Source organism: Ochlerotatus camptorhynchus, unplaced genomic scaffold, assembly GCF_037179485.1.
Source record: "Ochlerotatus camptorhynchus isolate MF236.1 unplaced genomic scaffold, CSIRO-AGI_Acam_v1.1 ptg000204l, whole genome shotgun sequence".
Taxonomy (NCBI): Eukaryota; Metazoa; Arthropoda; class Insecta; order Diptera; family Culicidae; genus Ochlerotatus; species Ochlerotatus camptorhynchus.
This window is the reverse complement of record NW_027040694.1, coordinates 1,802,336-1,817,623: the sequence shown is the minus strand read 5'-3', so window position 1 is coordinate 1,817,623 and position 15,288 is coordinate 1,802,336. Positions and strand designations below refer to the sequence as shown.

Here is a 15,288-nt window from a genome sequence, read left to right as displayed (position 1 = left end):
ACCGAAATCCGAGCAAAATTGAGTACTTTATCTAACTGCTCCTATACTATCACCTTAGCTTGGGTCCCATCTCATTGCTCAATTCCGGGTAATGAGAAAGCGGACTCGCTAGCTAAGGTGGGCGCTATGGAAGGCGATATTTTTGATCGACAAATCGCCTTTGCGGAATTTTTCTCAATTACCCGTCAGCACGTCCTCACCAACTGGCAACAAAAATGGAATGAGAGTGATCTGGGAAGATGGTTACATTCTATTCTCCCACAGGTGTCGAACAAGCCATGGTTCAAAGGATTGGACATGAGCCGTGACTTTATACGTGTCATATCAAGGCTCATGTCCAATCACTACTCGTTAGACTCGCATTTCTTCCGAATCGGGCTCGCAGGCAGCAATTTGTGCGCTTGTGGTAGTGGCTATCACGATATCGACCACGTGCTTTGGTCATGCACCCTACATTGTGTTGCTAGATCCGAGTTATCCGCATCCCTCAGGGCCCGAGGAAAACAACCTATGCGGCCCGTTAGAGACATCTTGGCGAGCCGAGATCTCGAATATTTTAATTTAATTTATGTGTTTTTAAAACGGATCGATCTGAGGATTTAGTAGTTAGTGTCATCTTGTGTTCCCCCAAGTTGTTAGCTGCCCATCGGTGTACCCCCATGTTTGTCTTTTTCGTCAGTTGGTCGCTTAGTTCGAGATAAAAAGCACATTGCTCTCCAAACCTTGTGTTCTCAATCCCTACCCTGCCATCCATTTGTTACAATTTGTTACCCCTAACCTCGAGATAGCCGCGAGTAATCGGCCCCCGCTTTACTAACGTTAGTTTTAAGAAATTTTGTCATCCAAACAATGAATATCGGCTCCGCAAAGCTACGGCAAATGAGCCTGGAAAAATAAACGCATTTAAAAAAAAAAAAAAAAATGTTGTTAACCGGCTTTGCTCGGGTATTTAGTCGTAAAGCAAACGTACAGTTAAATGAAAACAATTTTTGCAATAAATTTTGTCAATAGAAATTTGAAATCAAATTATTAATTCAACTTGATGTTGACAGTAAAATTTGATTTCGCTTTACTTTCATTTTGAAGCTAGACTTTACTCGGGTGGATCACCAATTCCCCATTTCACCATATCCATTGTAATACTAAGTTTTGACAAAAACGCACATGGGACCGACTTGCGATGAGCGGCAGCCTTAAACACTGTACAGACTGGAGAGTTATAACATGTTATAACGGTTGTCAAATAATTGCAACACAGAAACCACCATCAAGATAGCGCTATAACATGTTATAACTCTGTAGTCTGAACGTACTATTACGCTCATCGCACGTCGGTTCCATTTGCGTTAAAATGATGACTGACTTATATGCGAATTTAAGGCTAAATTAGGGCTGTTTCTAATCACGATATTCATGATTTGTAAACCTAAATTTGGCAAATAAAATGTTTAGCTTGAAATTCAAATCTTTCCTTTCTATTTCCTCGATATTCTCCCTAACTTGCTGAAAATCCAAAATACTCCATTCACGTCTCCTTTATCAATTTCATATTTTTACCCACGTTTTTCGCTAGGAAAAGTTGACTGCATGGTTGATATACTTATTTTATACCCAAATTGCTGTTTTGCTAAGAAGTTTGAACTCAGCATTTGAATTAACACCGATGCCTTTTGTCATTGCAAGTCCGCAGCGATTATTTCTCTTTTCATTTATAAGACGCAAAAGTGAAAACACCTTTTGGCCTAAATACAAATCTACTGTGTTTCACGTACCTATATGAACCTCAAACTCTCAAACTTCAGGAAAAACCATATTCGGGTAAGTGAGTGCAGAGCTATTAACAAAGGAGACATTTGTGCGACAAATTAAGCATGCCTTCCCAGGTAGACTGTATATTAGAATTGGATTTACTTTCGCTAAATCAATGACTTTTGGAAATCCATGAAACTTCTAGATTGGTTCAACAGTTGTAATTCTAAAAGAGCAGTTACTTATCAACTAATTTGACAAGAATATTGAATAACTCTCATCACTAATTTAACGCACATCTGCTGTCGTGTTTCAAGCATATGATCTGCAGAACAGCATTGCACAGTGGGGCGACACTGTACAAAAACCGGTCTTAATGATTTTTTTTTATTTCAATCGTAACCAACATAGGGGAAATGGCTCTAATGTTGGCCTATGGATCTAAGATTGGGCCCATCGCGAAAAAACTCTGCTATTTAACCATTTTATCTAGATGAAGACGGTACAAATGGATATGTTTGGTCGCTATTGAAAATTTAACTGCTGCCATATATAGGGATTTTAGTGACCATGTTGAATAAATAAGTGACCAAATAGTGACTTATAGCTGTAAAAATAGTGACCAAAAAGTGACCTAAGAGAAGGCGCATCAAATAAATGTTCTATGTTTTAGACTTATTCAATCTCATAGATACTTATGTACGATATGAACCTTTAAAGCGAAAGATTCAATAGAAAGTTTATAACCAAACCTACGTGTAGTTTATTAGTCACGGTGTATACTATCCTCAAAACTCTGGAAACCGGGAATCCTCCGGAATTTTTTTTTTCCTTAAAATATCTGGAAGTCTCAAAGAATTTAAAAAATTCTTACTAAGGATATATTAAAAAAAAAATGAATATTAAAATACAACCATTTAATTTTTTTCGTTATTTTCATTCACACTTAGAACTTTAAAGAATCACAGTGGATTATTCTTCAGTAAGAAATAAATTTTAAAAAATATATATTTTTTTTGTTTTCTGAAGACTACTGTCCTTCTGTGAAGTTTCTGAAGAATTTCTAAATTTATGTGCTCCCGCAATTTTCATGGAATTAGAGCGAAATAATTAATATAGTTCCATGATTTTCTCTGAAGTTGATTATCGACACTAACTTAAATCTTCTTCAAAAGTCTAGACTTTCCTGGTGCCTAAACGATTACTGATTTTCTTTAAAGTTCTCTAGACTGCCCTGAATTTATCAGTATTTTTAAGAACCCGCAACTTTACTGAAATTAATTAATTTGCCTTAAAGTTTCGAAAATGTTCCTTAAGTATTATAATCATTATTAAAACTCGCTTTTCCCTGAACCCCTTATATGCTTACCTGAAGTTCTCTTAATTTGTTTAAAAATCGAGCAAATTTTCTGATATATATTCATAATTCCCTGACGCTTCTGATCAATCATAGAATTCTTGGAATACCATATAATTCCACGGAGCTCCTTGTAAGTCGCTGCAAATTTGCTTAAGTTAATGGGATTATTCTGAAGCTATCTGATCGTCCTCGAAGTATTCGGAACTTCGCTGAATATCATTAAACGATCTAAAAATATCTAAATTTAGTTCTCTGGAATTTCTTGAAGATATCGCTGCTTGTTAGAAGTTCTCGTTTTTTTTATTAATGTAACTTCGTTTATGTTCTCTAATCAGCTTGGCTAAATTTTTGCATTTTTTTTTACAGTTCTTTAAATCTGTATGATATTACACCCTTAACATATTCTCAAGTTTTCCGGATGTTCATAAAATTTCCAGGAATTCTCTCGGAGCTTTGCTGAAGTTTTCGGAAATTCACTGAATTTCTTGAAATTTCTTTAAGGTTTCTATTATTTCCTTGAACTACTTTGAACTGCCCTTTGATTCTCTGACCTGTCTTGATGCTCTCGAAGCTTCCATAAAGCTCTTAGTTCTATTGAAGATCTCGGCTCTGCTCGGAAATAAATAGAATTTCCGTAAACACCTTTAAATTTCTCTGAAATTCTCTGGACTTCTGTGAAGCTTCTGAAATATTTCTGAACTTTACATAAATTCTCTGAAGGTCTCTGTACTTCCCTGAAATTCACGGAACATCTTAAGGGCCTCGATTTGTTTTTCAGCACATCATGGAACTATCTTGAATTTATCTAAATTTACGATTATAGATGTTTAATCTATCTAGCTTTTCTGATGTGCTTAGAACTTCTTAAAAATTTGAACAATACCCCGCTTTAAAGTTCTTATAGCTTCCAGTAAGTTTCCCGTATTTTCGGCGTGTTAACTTCCCTTATGTTCTTGCAGGTTGTTTATAGAGCTTCATTGAAATTCTCAGCATTTCCTTTCATTCTTCAGAACTTCTCCGAAGTTCCTACAATTGTTGTAAAGTTAATGGGACTGCATTGAAGATTTGTTATCTTTCAAAAAGTTAATTACGAACTTGAAATAAATCATTTATTTGTTTTATTTAATTCTGGCACTTTCAATATTTTCAATATCTTGAACTTGTAAATGGAATACGAAACTTCAAGACATTGAATATTTTTAGATCTTAGACTTACTTACTTGGAAAACTCAGGTAATTTTATCCAGAAAAATATGTAGACATCCTGTACATAGAGAAAGACGATGAAACGTCACAACGTAAAGAATAATCAATCTTAAAATAAATTCACACTAAAAACAGATTTTTTTTTTCTTTATTTAAGAGGTTTTCAACCTAAAGGCTGGTTCACCTCTAACTAAAAAAAAAGTTGAAAATAGTGCCTTATTACAAGAAAAAATTACTTTAGTGACGTGGTCTTAAAAAAAGAGACTTTTTAGTGACTGACTTGAAAAAAGTGACCAAGTCACTAAAAAGTGATTCTCTACCAGCCCTGACATTACATTCATTTCCCCTACTTTTTAAGAATTTAATTTCTTCTGAATTCACATTCAAAATGATGTATCAAAAAATTTAATATTTTTAGGGTGGTTTTACAATAGTTCTGTATTGGATTTTGATTGCACATACATCATGTTAAGCTGAAAATAATAATGTCATATTTTTCTGGGTCGATGTCTAGATTTGTTTTAATTTAATTAAACATTTTAGGTGCTCTAAATTACACTGCTGCAAATAGACTTAAGAATTTCATAAGGCTCAACTTATGAACAACTCATATGAATTTCAAAACCGCAATTTATGAAAGATTTTCGTCTAATATATGGTAGCTCTTATACACTGAGGCAAATAGACTCAAGAATTTCATAAGGCTCGACATATGAGCACCACATATGAATTTCATAAGCGTGACTTATGAATGATTTTCAGGTAACATGAAGTAGCTCTTATATGCCTTTAACAATTGCATTTTCCCAAGCGTTCAAAGACGACACTGAGGCAAATGGACGTAAAAATTCCATTAGATCTACTTATGAATTTTAGCCGCAAGAAAACGGTATGAATTTCACTGATTTGGCTTATGAAAAATAATGTTGACAAAAAATAATAAAACTGAGCAGACTGCAAACGAACCATGGACGATGAGATTACGTAGCCTATGTGTTGACCACTCGTATTTCAACGCTAGAGGGGAAATTAAATGGTTATAGGCGTATAAGAGCTACCACATGTTAGACGAAAATCATTCATAAGTCACGCTTATGAAATACATATGTGTTATTCATAAGTCGAGCCTTATGAAATTCTTAGTTTATTTGCCTCAGTGGAGTGGTCAATACACGGGCCCCGTGATCTCAACGTCCATGGTTCGGTTTCAGTCTGCTCCGATTTATTATTTTTTTTTTGTCAACATTATCTTTCATAAGACAAGTAAATGAAAATCATACCGATTCCTAGTGGCTAAAATTCATAAGTGGTTCTTTTGAAATTCTTACGTTCTTTTGCCTTAGTGTAAGACAAAATCAAAACCCTAGGGTGGCACTAAAAATGACCGAAAATATTGATCTTCTTGAAAATAATCAAGTTGAACATAGAAGCACGAACTTGAGCAAAATGTGGTCCAGGTATTTAGAAGGGTATTGAAACCCCCTTTCAAACAGTACAAAACCCAAATTGGCACGATTGGGCGCAGTTTAGATACAATTATAATTACAAATTATTTTCAATGTAAAATTGTGATTTAAGGATATAATAGCCCATGTAAACAAAGCTTACAACGGATTCAAGGTAATAACATTGTATTAATCGTAAGTTTTTCTTGTTATGGATGAGAAAAAATGAATCAATTTAAATTAACTTTTCATAGACATCGCTTTTCTTAAAAGATCAATGTGTCATATATTGGTAAAAAAAATCTTTCAACAAATGTTCATCTTGACCACTATGCACAAAATTCGTACAATTATACAACAATTATTGTCGGATTATCCTGAAATTTTGGATTTTAGGCTAAAATAAAATTAATAAAAATATAGTATGAAAAAAATAATTCATGTAAAAATATTCAATTACGACCGGTTTCACCTCGCTGTGCATTGTCTTCTAGCAAAGACATTCTCAGAACCACCCCATCTCACTCGACAGCAGATTTTTCTTCCCAGGGCCACATGCGAACCGCATTTCATTTTCACTTCCATCACTCACAACCACCGACCAACCAACCGATCGACCATTCACTTCACTTCTGTTTGTTACCACAATTACCATCCAGCGGCGTCTGTTGCAATTGAATGAAAGAAGAAAAAAGGAATACCTACGTTTACTCTCCCTCTATCTCGCACTCTAGCGATCTTTTTTAAATGCAGCCAGGAAGTGTAAAACGCTTTCCAATGAACTAGTTGGAATGCCCTTTTCCCTCGCTGTACAATCTCTGTAAGATATTGGAACCCGAGACGATTGTAAATATGTATGGACCTACCTACAATCGAACTGTGGACTTTCTAAAATTGAGCTTCGTTCCGATGCAAAAGTCAACGTGGAACGGATTCAAATGATTTCTCAGATCTTTGGTGCTAAATGGTACCAAATGGGCACTGTCGAGATAATTACCTCTGGTAGATTGGGAGTTCCGTAGGGAATCAGAACGAACGTGCTACGCAGACGAGTTATCGAAGAACACTAATCCATTGTAAGAGGCTTTAGACCCGTGGTAAGTTACATCCATTGATTGTTTAGGGAAAACAATGTTAACAGTATCGCGTGCCGATACGTTTTATGATGGTTCACAAAAGTTTATAAATAACGTACTCGTACAGGTGTACGAATATGTACAGAATAAGTTTCATACGAGGAATGCCACGAATTTGAGGTTAGGAGTGGTTGTTTAAAGGTAAACAAGTTAATTTATGAGTTAATACTTTGTTCGAAAAAGAGGAACAATTGTTGGCATGGAATTGGACTTGCACAGCCTTCTGTTTGCTCTTGCGCAGAAACAGTTTCGCTCGGTAGCTTATTTGAACTTAGTCACTTTCCGAGCAGGAGACATTAACTTATAATACCAAATTCAGATATGAAAATAGCATAACTGGCAACGTAAATATGGAATTGGCTAGTCTGATAAAAGAGGTAAAGTACCAAATATAATAACTCAAAAATGTTCTACTAATAACGAGCTAATTAATAATTGTGTTATTATAATAACTCACGGATAACCATTGCTTTTTGTATGCCAGAATACCATAATTCTTCTAATACCAATCCAATAACTCTTTTCGGTGTAATGGTTAAAAACTTAAAGATCAGGCTTTGTTATTTTGGTATTAATTTGATATTTTTTCAAAACATTTCGATAATTGAAAAATATCAAAACAAGGTATCAAACATCATTCATATATTCATATATTATCGGTTAGTTATCGCTTCTTGCTCGGGTTCCTATCGCCGGCATACGTCGTCAGTCAAACAACGCATGTAACTGTCACCTTTTGACGTAATTCCACCACTGGTATTACGAAATAGCACAGAGATCCAATTAGCATTATTCAATCTCAAACAAATCTTATCTCAAATCCACCTACGGTGGCAAACCCACTGGCAAAAAGCACCACATTATAATCATATTAAAATTAATCACCTCTCCGAATTGCCCACCGGTTCCACGAAGCCCTACTTCAATCGCTTTTAAAGTGAATGGAAAACCGGTTTCGCCCGCATCATAACCTACCGATCGTTTTGTATCACCGTCCAGAATAGACTCAGTTGCATTCTTTCCTAATATAAAGAGGCCCAACAACAACAACGGCCCATCAAGAACCAGTTTGTCCGCGCGTAGAAAGTGCGCTCATAAGTCTTGACAGGAATGGAAACGCAGAACTGTCGAGCACCTGTTGGAAGGTAATTTGCCTAACGAACCAACCCACCGAGCAATATTTACAAACAATGACTATTAGTCACGTGACGTCAATGGTGTAATAGGGTATACAACTGGTTGTTGTAGATGGCATTTTCGATATGCGTCACATTTGAACATTCTTCGCCAGCAGAACCTGACCTGAGAACAATCGAACGAAGCAATCCACGCTGTCAAATGGGTACCATGGCGACCAACGCCCATCACTGTGATCAATCACGTATGCGTCAGCATGGCACCGTGTGCAAGATGCATTTGTGTGCCTTGTAGGGATAGGTTCGGTTGAACGTGTTAAATAAAAACTGACCAACCTAGTGTGGAGCGAAACAAGCAGCGTTATATCTTGTATTCAAAACAGAGCTTTGTTTTGGTTTCGCCCTGCTACGTTGGACTGTAGCTTGTAGCAGTCAGCAGTCACTTCCATGCACGACGGAGGTGAAGAATGTCAGTGTGGGTGGAGGAATTCTGATGGCTAGAATGGAATGGTCTGTTTGTGCGAAGCGAACAAAACAGAGAATGAGAGAGCACTTGCTTCGAAGGTACACATTGGACAACGCAACATGGGAAAAGGTGAATGACATGTTTATGTGGGCCAACGTAGAACTTCCTGAACAGCTTAAAAATGGTGATGAGTGGGGAAGATGGGGTAAGAACGCCCGGCGAGGTAAGACGGACCACAGCAAGCTCTATATGAAATCCTCATGATTTTTGCAAATTTTCAAAACAGATCATCATTCATTTATTATTCTGAAACATATTGTAGCTCCGGATCTTTGAAAACGTCAAAACAATTAGTCAAAACAAAATTCTAGTTCAGTGGATCCTTTAATGATCTAATTTTAAAAGCAATAAATCTAAGGATTTTTTGGTGAAAAAACTATGTTTTCTGGCATTTGTTGGCATCGATAACCTTAACTAGGCTTTACTTCTTATGTTACTATTTATAAAGGCATGTAAAAATGTATTAAACATGTGAAAATATACAATACAGTTAAAATGCAAACTAGGGGTAATACGGACCTTATTTGACGGGGTAAAAGCAACAATCAATACGAAACTAACAATTTTAAATTGGCTCACTACTTGACTAGCCTATTGGTCCCAAGCAAACGATTAACGTATCCCATTCTAGTCGAAATTCTACTACTACACAATGTTTGTTTTGATTCGCTATGAAAGTTTGACAGATAAAATGAGGGGTTAGTGGATTTTCCTATGTTTCGAGGGGTGAATCGATTAGCTTGGGACCGAAGAGAGTACCAGAGCTGAGCCAAAAAGTTGAGCACGTTATTTCGGGACCTTCTAGTCTTAGAATTACCTCTATGGTAAAAGCCCCACCCTTGTTATTGTATAATGCTTTTGATTGAAACTGAAATGATGTATTTTATTTTTCCTATATAAGAATGAAAACCTGAATTATACACCTATGGTGAGCAGCGACCATTCTTTCTTATTTATATTCCGATGAAAAACTACAAGGTACTGCCCTATGGGGTTGTACGCAATGGTGACGTAGAACTACGTGGTCTTATATAATAAATCTTATTTGTTAACTGCAGCAGGAGCTTGTGTTTTGTGCAGGAATAGGCATTTGAGCGGGGTCCTCTCTGTTTATACGCTTTAGTATGACGTGCTTGGCATAATTGGCCCACAGCAACTCACGAAGAGCTACTGATTCCGATCAATAGCGGTGCGGCTTCTTCTTCTTTATTTGGATGCTCATGTGGGCTGCAGCTCGTTGCTTCCAGAAAGCCCTTCGTTGTATACTGGAGAACACCACCCTTCACCACGCTGTGTGAATAAACACCGTTTGATGAGACCGGATGGAATTCAACTTTGAAATCTGTGTTAGGAAAATAGCTTTTCACATGCAATCGGTGCTCAAAGCAACACTTGCACATTCGTGCACATTCGTGCAATTTTCAACAGTGACATTTTGAAAAATGATAAAGTCTTAAATTTGACAGATGAGTAGAAATATATCTGATCGATATGATTCAATATGATTTTGACCACTTTCCCCAGGGTATTAGAAATATTTCCAGGAGTGGCCAATGTGCTCCTGGACACTCACTATTACTACCATTGATCATATTTTCAAATTCTCATGCGATTTAATGTCTCGCATTATGAGTTTGTAACGATTTTGAATCAAAGCAGTGTTGGCTAAAATCAAGATCAGAAAATCAAAATCAGCTATCTTTCAAAGATCAATATCACCTAAAATTACGGGCACCAATATCACAAGCCATCATTACCATGAAAATCACCCGTCATTTTCGACCAATATCAGCTGTGATTTTCGAAACCCAAAATCAACCAACATTAATATCAACCAAGATCAAAATCACCGAAAATGATAGGTATAAAGTCAGCACCCCGGATGAAATTAAAATTGTGAATTTCAACCCAGTATGGCTTCCATAAATCCAAGATGGAGGACCAAAATCCAATATGCCGGCCTCCGGACAGCAAATATGTACCTTAACCCATGGAATATCTACATGGTATCTACGGAATGGGCTTGATGAGTAGAAGCGTAAAATCAACATCCGCCGCCATTTTGGAATTCAATATGGCGGACCAAAATCCAATTTGACGGCCTCTAAACAGTTTATATGCATCTAAACCCATGCAATATGGGTAACTATGGAATGGGCTCGATGAGCAGAAGTGGAAAGTTGACATCCGCCGCCATTTTGGAATCCAAGATGGTGGACCAAAATCCAATATGGTGGCCTCTAAACAGCGATATGCATCTAAACCCATGCAATAATGGTATCTTTGGAATGGGCTCGATGAGTAGAAGTGGAAAACATACATCAACCGCCATTTTAGAATTCAAGATGGCGGACCAAAATCCAATATGGTGGCCTCCGGACAGCAAATATACATCTAAACCCATGCAGTATGGGTATCTACGGAATGGGCTTGAAGAGTAGAAGCGTTAAATCGGGATGTTGATTGGAATTCAAAATGGTGGACAAAATTCCAATATTGCGGCCTCTAAACAGCCATATGCATCTAAATCCATGCAATATGGGTATCCACGGAATGGGCTCGATGAGTAGAAGCGGAAAAATGACATCCGCCGCCATTTTTAAATTTAAAATGGCAGACCAAAATCCAATATGGCGGCCTGCATCCAAACCCATGCAATATGCACAGATAAAAATACTGAATTTTAATTGTGATGTGAACATTCATTCACGTAGACTTGTATTTCATTTCACGCAAACGAGCAACTTGCAAACAATGTTGTACAAAGATGGGCTTTTGTATACAATATTTGCTACATTGCATGAAATGAACTTTACGTGATATATAATGTAAACGTATATGATATGTGATGCTCCATTTATGTGCATTATATTGAACAGAAATTTAAACTACTTTTTCGAACTGTGTGGGTATCTACCGAATGGGCTGTGAAATCTATATATTTATTTAGTATCTTTTATTTATTTAATTTCTGCATCAACAGGCTCGTAGCCTAAATGAAGGTTAGTTAACACTACTGACTGTCATATACGTAATTAAAAATATAAAAACTACTCGTTACGATTTGTTCTCCAAGAAAATAGAACGGTAAAGTTTCGTCGCAGTAACTCACGTGACATGTGAAAATCAGACACAGTTGCAACTCTGTTGAATAATCTTTGAAGACCGATGATAGCGCTGTGCTAGGCATCTTCCCACGCAATAAATCATAAGCTAGAAAGAGCATTTCCATTTCAAGATAGCATACGCAACCATTAATGCAATTCATTATCATACCCTCTTGACACACATTTTCAACGGACAGTAAAACATGTACGATGTGCACATGTTTTTGCTGACTCAAATTACTTACCGGGTGGCCTTGCGCTGCAGGGCCAAACAGTAGAAACAAAACACCAAACAACTGCATCGATGGTATTGGTAAAACACCAAATTACAATATTTGTCAACACTTCTGTCCCAGACGTCAGTTTCATTCTCTGTCCTACACATTAGTTAATAGAAAAACCCAACTGTAAACCAATGTAACATCATGCTATAAAAACCCAAGGATTTCAAAACAAACGGCAGTCTTTTTACGACTGAACAATCAGAAGCTTCTCAAAGCGATCCTCATTCGAGGACACTGCTCACTGAAGAAAGTTCCCTAATCCAAAAGCGATTCCAGGTCCTTGCGACTGGTGAACACCGCTAACTTGGAGAGTAAATGTCTCCCGGGCTAATCGGGAGTAGTGTTTAACGAAAGGTAAATCGTAATCTGATAGCGCTATGCATGCCGTAGTTAGTTCTAACTCTAGTTAGTTCTAGTTCTAACGGACCCTGACTGCACATTGATGTTCATTTGTTCCATTATAGCTGGGTGATTAACTCGATTCTGCAGAACGTCTGCAACAAACATAGCTCTTAGAGTGTCGCGACGAGTGTTGAACAACGTTCCTCATAGGGGCAAGCTAAAAGGATCACGACACGGTAATCACCAAAGTGCTTAGCGAATGAATCTGCGTTGAACCGACTCCATTCGCTCAACACCATTATGATAAAAAAAAGGTTCCAAAAAGATGCATCATCATATTCTAATGTAGATCGTACAAGAGAACAGTACAACGATTTAAGGCAGTACAAGCCAGTGAAATCCTTAGCTATCCTAAAGATAAACCCCAAAGATCTGGAGGCTTTGTCTACCATGAACGAAATGTGCTGTTTGAACGTCAGTTGTGAGTCCAAGGTAATAAGCAGGTCCTTCACGTGACTTACTCGTTCAATTGAAATACGCAGGAGTGTGTAATTGGGGCTCATTTTTGCGAGAGAGGGTTAGGGACTTGTTATGGTTTACTGTCAATGCAGGCAGAAAAAATTTAAGATCATCAGCGAAAGAAAAACGAGGTGTCTCTAGCACAAAGTTCACATCGTTGAAATATATTAGGAAATTGATTGGCCCGAGGTGACTTCCTTGATGAATACCTGAAGTTGCTGGAAAAGCGATCGAATTGCAATCCTCAATAGACACACTGAGTTGGAGCTCGATAAGATACGACTAGAACCAAGATGTTTGACATCCATTAATCCCTAGCCGTTCCAATTTGGCAATGGTGATAGTGTGATTGATCTTGTCAAATGCTGCTGATAGGTCGGTGTAGATTGCATCGGACTGATGTCGTTCAACTAGGCTTCTCGTAACGTACGATGTGAAGCATAGCAGGTTAGTAGTCGTTGATTTGTTGGAAACGAATTCGTGTTGGTCTTCATGACTCCATAACAACTGATTCGAAGGGTTTGGAATAGCGCACAGCGAGCTGATTCCACGGTAGTTGTGTACATCCTTCCATCCTTCTTATGGACTGGATACATGTGTGCGTTCTTTAAGTATTCCGTCTGGTCGGGGATTGTGAGACGATTTCAGCCTGGGTGCTACCGATGAGATGAGATGAGCATCGACCGGAATTTCTTTCAGTACGTGATCGTAGACGGGCTGGGATGGTATACACTTTCGTTGGTAAACTTGCTGGAAAATTTGCTTGCGAAGAGCTGGCAAATTTCTTCAAGGCTAGATGCAACGTTAACTCCTAACTTCATGGTAGAAGAGAGACCGGAATCTTTACGCTGTTCATTCACGTACCTCCAAAAGCTCCGTGGATTGGACTTGAATTCACACTCAGGTTCTGTTGGTAGTGGGAAAAGCTTTCCAGTGTCGCCTTTTTGTACGCAAAATTTAACCTCACGTAATAGTCTCGAAGGGATCTAGTGTGGTATTTCGTAAACCGTTTTAACGAAGCAGTCTTGATGGATTTTATCTTACACGAAGACTCTTCCTTGCTACGCACGATGATCTCGATATTAATGAACCGTTTTGCGCACATGCCTATCGATAACATAAGACAGAGCATTAGCGGAAGCCCGTGCGGCAATTTCCACGACGGTGCAATCAAGAACACAGCTTCCTGCCCAACAAACACTGAATGTTGAATAAGAGCTTATTCAGACAAAAATATGCTTCTTCAGCTTAAAAATAGCTTATTCAGCTGTTGATCAACTCAAATTGTTTGTTGGGTGGTTGCTGATGCTTGGTAAATAAGACCTCAGCGATACTATTGTGATCAGCTTTCCGGAAAATGTAGGTAATGTAAGGCTTGAAATTTCGAAGAACTATCTGGGTATTGGACAATTCTTCATTTATATGGGATTGGGATTTTTCAATCCTTAAGGGCTACGGATTGAAAAATCTCAATGGCTCATGTGCCATATTAAGTATTCCAGCAATCTGACTTGACCTGGCTGGCCGTTTCTTTATTTATGGGCAGAATAGGATGTATTGACGGTAATATAGAATATATTGACAATACGATTGTCAATAAATGCAATTGTGTAGGGTCCACTTAATTGACAAAAATATTGAAAATACTAGTGTATGATGAGTGTATACAAATGTGCTGGTTCATGATGCTGATTAACCAAAATTGGTGCAATCCGATCAAGTTTGTGCCATAAATTAAAGCGCCAATTTTAATCAGCACCGAAAAACTATTTACATCATGCTAATAACCATGGGTTTGCAAACGACAAGCGCACCAGCACGTGAATCAGCACTAGTGTAAACACCATATTATTTCAATTGCAACGATTAATTCCCTTTATACTTAGATAAAATTTAATTTTAGCTTTTTAGTTTTAAGATATCAATTGTTATACTGAAATTCAGGTATAGAAAACCTCTTTAAAATACGTTATTTCCAAAGCAGGAACAATGTAAACGCACATAGATATATATCATAACAATTAAAGCTGGTAAGTTACTGTAGTAGCTGGAGCACCTAGATTAAAATTAAATGAATTTGGAACAGAGTAATTGTAAAAAAAAATCCCACATATTATAAGGCCAACATCTAAACAGATTGATCGCTAAATAGTATACTAACCAAAACAAAAAAAATACTCAACGAAACAGAAACCATCATTGACCACATCAAATGAGATTAGGCTTCGAACGAACAGAAAGCAGACGGCCGAAAACTGTTAAAAACCTCCAGCACGTGCTCACCTATTCCCAACGCCCTAGCCACCACCACCACAGAGGTGCTGACGAATAGATAAACATCATTAAGATAGGGGCCCTCGGTGCCATTCCGTAGCTTTCGTTTACAACCGAAGAAAAAGTAGACACAGTCTCCAAGAAGGTTAAAAAAAAAAGACCGAAAGCGTAGAAGAAGGTCATTGACTGCTGCACTGGAACGCT

At 37.5% G+C, this 15,288-nt stretch overlaps 1 protein-coding gene across 4 annotated transcripts in view; it reads right to left on the bottom strand.

Moving 5' to 3' along the window:
* vari (MAGUK p55 subfamily member vari) overlaps nt 1-15,288 on the bottom strand; it is a 139,601-nt gene that overhangs the window by 41,489 nt on the left and 82,824 nt on the right. The window lies entirely within an intron of this gene.